We start from the raw sequence: 8,662 nt of genomic DNA, 5'->3' as shown, positions 1-8,662 counted from the left end.
AGCTCGTCGGAGTGGCAGTCTGGGACACAGGGAGAATCACCGGGAGGCCAACTAACATGTCAACAATTCTTCCCGGTGCCCCAGATCCCACCAGTCCGCCCCACATCTTCACTTTTACATTTTGGAATCACGTGCTCATTTGCATGAGCAGAAAGTCCAGTTTGTAGTGGCAGGCACAGGTGCGTTGCGCTGAGGTCACTGGGCGCACTAGGCGCTTAAAGCAGTGTCTGGAGTGTCCTAACCCCGGCTCACAGCTAGCGGTACTGGCTGAAGCAGGCGATGTTGTGCGCCAGCTCTGTGGGGAAACTGTAGAGCGCCTCGCTGGCAGCCCCGAGGCAGTAGTCCTCGGAGGTGGCTGGGCTGCCTTTGCTGGAGGCACACATAGACTGTGGTGACGAGGTCGAGAGCCAAGAGCCGGCGTCAGAGCCGGGGCAGGGCGGGTCGGCAGCGCCCAGGTAGTGGGAGGGCAGCAGTATCTCTTTCCTTGACTCAGGGCCGGCTTTAGTGTTGGTGGTGCCCTGTGCGACAATGTTTGTTGGCGCCCCCCAAATGACCACCTCCACCACGGATTCTCTTACTAGCACCCTTTAACAGTCTCCTTAACCACACTCTCTCAGATGCATTGAATTAGTTATATAGCGCCACTCATACCAGTGTAGGGTGTCCGAGCACTTTACATCGCACACACATTACACAGAGACAATCAATCATACGTGTTTAAATCAGTGTATAGGAAATGTTACATAAGCCAAATGACTAAAAGTGTAGGAGTCACATGTCATCCATACTGGTAGGCAGTATAATTGTAGAGTGCTTGGTGTGGAGAAGCACAAACTCAGAGTCGAAAAAGAAACAGCATAGCTGGGAGTTCTCTCTAAGAATCGATTTCCAGCCAAATGAATCCTTTTTGCAACATTAATCAATGTTCTAATAATGTATACTTTGCAGTGTGTATGCAGTTCTAGGATGAAAGTTAATAGTTCACTATTCTATATTAGGACTTTAAGTTATAAATTGCAAGTAACAAAAGGATGTCTCTTTTGAAAGCAGTAACCTGCTGATCTGTTTACATCATACGCACTCTGTAATCTACTTGGTACACGTTCTTTGCAGCAGGCATATTAACCCTCTGCACTAACTTCACATAAGTCAAATCATCAACTATGCAAAATGCTGATCTCTCTCCAGGACGTTAATTAATCACAGGAGTTATTGTGACATTTATGTGAGGCCTGGTAATTGCTGAGGGAAAGAAACGCTGCAGCAGGTGCTTCAAAAGCATAATAAACTTTCAAGCACCGCGCCCCCAGGAAGCCAGCACCTGGTGCGATGGCACCGGTCGCACCGCCCTAAAGCCGGCCCTGCCCTGACTTCTCCTGGGTCATGTCGGCCAGCCGCAGGGTTTCGGTCAGCGCCCAGATGTAGTTATTGGCGAAGCGCAGCGTCTCGATCTTGGTGAGCCTGGTGTCGTCCGGGAAGCTGGGCAGGATGTGCATGCGGTTGCGCTCGTGGTCGTTGGTTTTGACGCACCGGTTCTTCTTGATGTTGTGCTGCCCGCCTCGCTCCTCACTCTGCAGCGGCCCCGCCATGGCTTTTTCTCCGTCGCCTCATCTGGCGCGCCTCTAGGGGTCTGCGCGGTGATGCTCAGGTGCCCTGGAGATGGGGTGTGGAGCAGGGCTGGACTGGGAACCAAAACCGGCCCTGGCAAAGTGCTCGGGGGTGACGCTGAGCTCTTTGCCAGGGCCGCTTTTCGGCCGATTTTCTTACAGGACCGATTTTGCAGCTATGCTGCAAAAACGGCCCTGTAACAAAACCGGCCCCCAGGGGCCCAAAACCGGCCCCCACCTGTGCGGCGCACCGGGGGATTGCCCGTGCCCCCTACGGCCAGTCCGGCCCTGGTGTGGAGGCTGCTTCTTCGGTCCTTCTCATCCGAGAGACAGTAGGACACCTGGCTGGAGGTGTCGTAGTCGAAGTAGCTGCTCTCTGTCTTGAAAGACATGCTGCGGATTTAGAAAAAGGCAGCCGTTAGTGAACAGATGAAAACAAACTATAATTAAGCACTCAATATTTACTAGAACTAGCAAAAACCAAGGGCCAGCGTGTCATTTAGTAGATCTGAATAAACTTTTTTTTCTAATATGTATTGTTTATTAATATATACAAATGCACATGCATATCTCTTCTGCCACCTGTCTGACTTTCTATGGTTTATCTATCTGTCTGTCTGTCTGTCTGTCTGTCTGTCTGTCTATCTATCTATCTATCTATCTATCTATCTATCTATCTATCTATCTATCTATCTATCTATCTATCTATCTATCTATCTATCTATCTATCTATCTATCTATCTATCTATCTATCTATCTATCTATCTATCTATCTATCTATCTATCTATCCATCTATCCATCCATCCATCCATCCATCCATCCATCCATCCATCCATCCATCCATCCATTCCATCCATTCCATTCCATTCCATCCATCCATCCATCCATCCATCCATCCATCCATCCATCCATCCATCCATCCATCCATCCATCTATCCATCTATCTATCTATCTATCTATCTATCTATCTATCTATCTATCTATCTATCTATCTATCTATCTATCTATCTATCTATCTATCTATCTATCTATCTATCTATCTATCTATCTATCTATCTATCTATCTATCTATCTATCTATCTATCTATCTATCTATCTATCTATCTATCTATCTATCTATCTATCTATCTATCTATCTATCCATCTATCTGCCTGCCTGCCTGTCTATCTGTCTATCTGTCTATCTGTCTATCTATCTGTCTGTCTGTCTGTCTAACTTCATACTCCATCCAGCCATTCATTCATTGTCTGCAATGTCTACAGTATATATGTATACCAAACGGAGCAGTTAAGGACTGGCGGGAACTGTGGGCAGTGCACGCACGCACGCAGACACACACACAAGCATTCACACTACTGTGCTCCTTTATACTTACATTCTTGTAAAGTTGTCCTGTCCGCCCAAGTTTTCTCCAAGTGCTCCCAGTATGAGTCAGGCAGGCTTCAGGTCTTGATGTCCCACCAGGGGCACGCGACTCCTATTGTCTGCTAAGTGATCTCTGCTGCTGTCAGCTCGTGCGAGCAGTGAGTCTGGCACACGCCGGGCCTTAGACACCTTATATATTCCTTAAAACAATAGCCCCCTGGTCCCCGCTGCCTGGACGGTGCATGTATGCAGGCCTCAGGTCTGCCCCGTACTGCCCTCCACGCATTTGCATAATGCGTGTCTATGCCCTCCGGGGAGCGTGGCTGTAATTACCCCCGGCCAATGGCAGCGCGGGGCCCATGTTGGCACGTGAGCTATCACAGAGCTAAGCCTACATATTGAGCTTTATTAGTATATTAAAGGAGGAAAAAAAAGGGCCCACCACGTGACGAGCCTTGGGGCACAGGCACAGTCCCAAAAAAGACATTCGGGGGTGGGAGTGTGGAAGATCCTGGAGCAGCGTAAAGCTCAATGATCCGCAACTTAGGAGAATGGCGACGGCACGTACAGTGGGGCCCTCTTTTATGTTTTACACAAGCTTTCTGGAAGCCATCGCTCTCAGAGGTGGACCGAGTAGACGGCAGTGTACAAGATGTAGACTTGAGAGCTGCAAGCACACACCGCACACCCGCTCTGCACCCTGGAGTAACAAGGGCACACATGCTCGACACTACAGAGCCACTACTGCACACACGCTGTGCACCTCATAGTACCCCCAGGGGCACCCCGCTTTCCCCCCTCCCCCAAATTAGGTTACCCAAAGAAGACACAAGAAACAGTTGTAAGTGGGTAACAAATGCTGCAGGTTTTATTACATAATTCCAGGATATGTAATAGGTGGGTTATCTTACGGGCGATCCAAGGGCAGGCGGCCATCTACTTCACCTGCCCCGCCTGATGAGCCGGGCAGCACGGGAACGACCCGCAAGTGCTGCCCCCCAAGTGATTCTTTTTTCGATCACGTGCCGTTGAGATTCTACTCACACCCCCCCTCTCGGGGCGGAGCGTCGCATAGCAAGCCCCCGGTTGTTCAGGCCCACAACCGCCCGCAGGCCTAGCGGGGCGCCGACCGGCTTCCGGGACCTCTCTGGAGGCTCCTCGTTTTGGCTCAGGCACCACGTGGTGCCGCGCAGAGGTACCCTTTGTACTGGCCTGCTTCAAGATCGCCCTGTAACTCCGCCTGCAACGAAAAGGAAAACATTAAAACGTTCAGCAAAAAACCCCACCCCACCACACCACGCCGGGTAAGCGGTAGGGAGGGTAAAAAGGCGAGGTGGGCGACAAAGAGGTCGCCAGTGAGGGTGGGGGAAGGCTAAATAGCCTTCCCCTCACACCTGGGCCCGGAAGTGACGCGCATTGCGCGTCACTTCCGGCCCCCGACACGAAGGGGGGCAACAATCAGGATCCCTGCCCCCGCCCCCCCCAAGGAGGGAGTGGGGAGGGGTGACCGGGGCCCCGGGGCCACTAAGGCGCCGACCGCCGAGTGGCCCCCTGCGGGGGCCGCGGTCAGCGGCATAGTACCCCCAGGGGCACCCCGCTTTCCCCCCTCCCCCAAATTAGGTTACCCAAAGAAGACACAAGAAACAGTTGTAAGTGGGTAACAAATGCTGCAGGTTTTATTACATAATTCCAGGATATGTAATAGGTGGGTTATCTTACGGGCGATCCAAGGGCAGGCGGCCATCTACTTCACCTGCCCCGCCTGATGAGCCGGGCAGCACGGGAACGACCCGCAAGTGCTGCCCCCCAAGTGATTCTTTTTTCGATCACGTGCCGTTGAGATTCTACTCACACCCCCCCTCTCGGGGCGGAGCGTCGCATAGCAAGCCCCCGGTTGTTCAGGCCCACAACCGCCCGCAGGCCTAGCGGGGCGCCGACCGGCTTCCGGGACCTCTCTGGAGGCTCCTCGTTTTGGCTCAGGCACCACGTGGTGCCGCGCAGAGGTACCCTTTGTACCGGCCTGCTTCCAGATCGCCCTGTAACTCCGCCACAGCCCTGGAGGCGGCTAACCGTCGCAGCCAGGGCCCCCCACCAACCCGCTATAGTCTTACCAGCACCTCTCCTATCTAGGGCTTCCTGCAACTAGCTGGAAGGGAACCATCCCTGCAGACAGAAGGGTTTGACATTCTGCCACCTCAAGACAGTTTGACAGTGCTCGCGGGACTCAAACCCTGTGAGATCCCTTATAACCACAGGCCCAAGACATACCAGTGAGCTATAGCTCCTGGATAGTAGATGGCCCCATCTATGTCCCCAATCCCTAGACGCTATCCCAATCGGATAGGGTCTGTTGAAATAGAGGGGCCTGTGAAGATGTGCGATAACTATTCGCCCCCCAGCGGGAAGGTTACACCTATTCACAATCCTGGGCCTGCCCGCTTTGACTATTATGACGAGAAGGGTTACTTAACATTTGTACAGTCCCCTCAGATAGTTAACCTGGGGCACGGGAGTGCACCTCACTGCCAGCGCGTGACCATGGGCAAGGGGCGACTCTTGCCCCTGCCCACCATCCCTTATACCTTATAGGAATTATGCCACTATGGATCCCTCAGCGATGATCCCTTAGGCATACCAGCTACGGGAATCTGTTTGGCTTAAGCGTTGCGCGCGGTCATAATCTCCCCTTGTGTTTGCCCCGCTGACACCCCAGATATTGGGACAGCAGCACCAGTCTCCTGCAGCTGCCGTACGCGACCAGTGATTCCGGTGGGGAGTGCCACCAACCGCAATGGTCCTCCAAGCATTACGGAAAGCCCATTTTTACCTGGGCCTCTCTCCAATTGATGGTGATTACACCCAGCTGAAGGCCAGAGGCCCGCCTAAGGAGCCTATTCACTTGTTTTGCTACCCGGCTCCCTTGTGGGAGGGCCACAGAGTTAGGGCAACGCGTGTGCTCCCAGGGCACGGTGCTGCTGGAAAGCAGATATCTGATACTCACACGCTGATACCTTATCTGTTGCTAAATGCCCTGCTGCAGGGAGTTTCCCAAGAACCGTAGACTTCGCGGTCCCACCTAACTTGATCCCATCACCTGGGGGGAACCCAGTGGTGGCAGGACCTGCATGGTAACTCCATCCCGGCGTAGCTATCGCTTATTTGTGCCGCCGAAGCAGGCCATGCCCCCTTAGTCTCAAGTTCTACCCCTAGAGGATAACCTTGGGAGCAGACAAGTCTGTGGGAACCAACCGGAAACTTTGGTGCAAATACCGGCCCTATTCTGAGCGTAGCGAGTGCTGCACGGTCAATAATGCCCTGATGCCCTGGGGCTCTACGTGGTCTTTACCAAACTTTGAACGACCGCACACCTGCTATATAACAACCATACCACCCACCAGCCGGGTGGAAGGTCTTCATCGAAGCAACCCGAAATCTGTCTTTGGTTGCAGGGGAATGCCCCCCAAAGTACATCTGGACCTATTCCTATATGGTTCCTTCAGCTACTCCTCCTGCAGGCCTAACTCTTGGTTATGGTGCCCAGCTCAGTGTTCTGCAGGCCAATCGGCTTAACCATGAACTATCGGTCGATTTGAGACAGAGGTAAACCACGGGTTGCAATCCGCTCGCGAGCGGCGCACCCGCAACCACTTGGACAATCACGCCGGTAACCTTGCGCCGTGATTTAGGCCCTAGTGATGCGCTATGTGGTGACCACTTATTCTTTTGCCGCTATGTCAGTGCGTCCCCGAATTCAATGCGATTGGGGCGCTGAGCTGCACCCATATCTAACCCATCTAGTGGCTCAATCCAGACTTCCTTTAGCATTAGATAATAACTACCATTCTATCTCGGTTGCGTTGCCTTGCCCGACTAGGCACCCACCCGGGTGTCTAGGTTACAGTTAGATATGTGTGAGTTCCCCATGTCAGTGACCGTTGAAGGCGGCCCACCTAAGCATGTTGGCGGGGCCAAGTTGCGGGCTTAAGCATACCTCTTTTAGACTGTCGGCAGCGACCCGTGTTTAACTGTTACTAACATGGCAATGACAGTTCTACGTTAGGACTATCCCCACACTGGTCCGCCCTGCCCAAGGACTGATGCACCTGGGAGGGCGAGGCCGTAAGCAATGGGGGTGGGTAACGAGACAACAACAATGACAAGCGACCCAAGCCCCCTTTCAGCAAAAGGTTGGAGACGAGCGACACGTGGTCACGTGTGGTCAGGATCGGACTGCGCGACCCTTACTGTAATTAGCCCTTATATGTCGCGCGAAATCGACCCGAAGGTAATGGCGCGCCGTTCATGAGCACCGTATATACATACATCATCAGGCACGTGGATAATAATTATCTGGCCAGAGTCACCGCGTGACCCGCCCGAAGGTGTTGGGAGTGCAGAACATGAGCCCCGTATTTACATACCTTATTCGGGCACGGTCGATTAGTGATTAGCTCAAACCGTACTGCGCACCAAATAATTAGAGCGCCGGACACAAGCACCGACCAAATAACCCGTTCCGGTGCAGGAGGAGTCGTAATGCCCGGCATCGCCTAATGCGCGCGAATGTGGGCACGAGCAACTTCTTGTGAGTAATACATGTACCTGTATCATGTGTCTGCATCATAGGAAGCCAGCCACCACATGTTGCCTATTTATCTAGCGCGCGCTCGACCGAAAGGTATTGGTGCAAATTTTGTGAACAATGCCTGCACTTGTATCAAGTATCTGCCTTATAGGAAGCCAGCACATACATGTTGCATATTTGTGTCGCGCAAACTCGACGCCAAAGGCATTGAAGCGCTGTATATGAGCACCGTACTTACACAAGCCGACACGGGGAGAATAGGGGATTCGTACCATATAACACGATCGCCGTGCCCGGCCACACGAGCACCGCACCAGATTAACCCTTGAGGAGCGGGGGGGATTAGTAATACCCGTAATCGCGTGATGTGGACAGTGCATGTCTTGGTATCATGTGTCCGCCTTATAGGAAGCCTGCAATTACATGATGAATAGTTATATCGCGCGAACTTGACCGGAAGGCATTGGAGCACTTTAACATGAGCACCGTATTTATATTACCTCTTCAGGCAGGGGGTGTTTACGACATTCATACCATATTACCCGCTCCCCGACCGAACCGCGCGAGTCCCGCACCAGATTCTCCATTGAGGTGCGGGGGGGTTTATTAATGCCAGTAATCGCGTATGTGAAAATTGCATGCACTTGTATTATTTATCTGCCTTATAGGAAGCCAGCAATACATGTTGCATAATTATATAGCGCAAGCTGAAGGTGTTGGAGCGCCTTACCTGAGCACCCTATTTACATTACACATTCAAGCACGGGGAGCTTACAAGATTCGTATCATACTAAACGATCCCCGCGCCAGGTCCATTGCGCCTGCCGCACGCAGCCCACTGCATGCCCCCCCACCCTCAACGGCAGCGTAGCCGACGGGAGGGGGGGCGATAACCTTAACCAGGGAGCGCCACATGTGTTGCACCTCCCGCGATCAGCGGGGACCCAGGCAGCTCCCAGCCGTGCAGTGCTGGTGTTTTGGGGCCGTGAACCCACGCTAGTCTCCTACGTGCTCGAGTATATGGAGCAAATCTTGCGAGCCATGCATGTACTGGTATCATGGATCTGCCTATATAGGCAGCCCGCAATTACATGTTGAATATT

General features: G+C 52.6%; 1 pseudogene; it reads right to left on the bottom strand.

Annotated features, from left to right (window-relative positions):
- Positions 1-254: 254 nt before the first annotated feature.
- Positions 255-1,999, bottom strand: LOC146857640 (neurogenin-1-like; annotated as a pseudogene).
- Positions 2,000-8,662: the final 6,663 nt, after the last annotated feature.

Source organism: Triturus cristatus, chromosome 3_2, assembly GCF_964204655.1.
Source record: "Triturus cristatus chromosome 3_2, aTriCri1.1, whole genome shotgun sequence".
Taxonomy (NCBI): Eukaryota; Metazoa; Chordata; class Amphibia; order Caudata; family Salamandridae; genus Triturus; species Triturus cristatus.
This window is presented reverse-complemented; position numbering and strand designations above follow the sequence as displayed.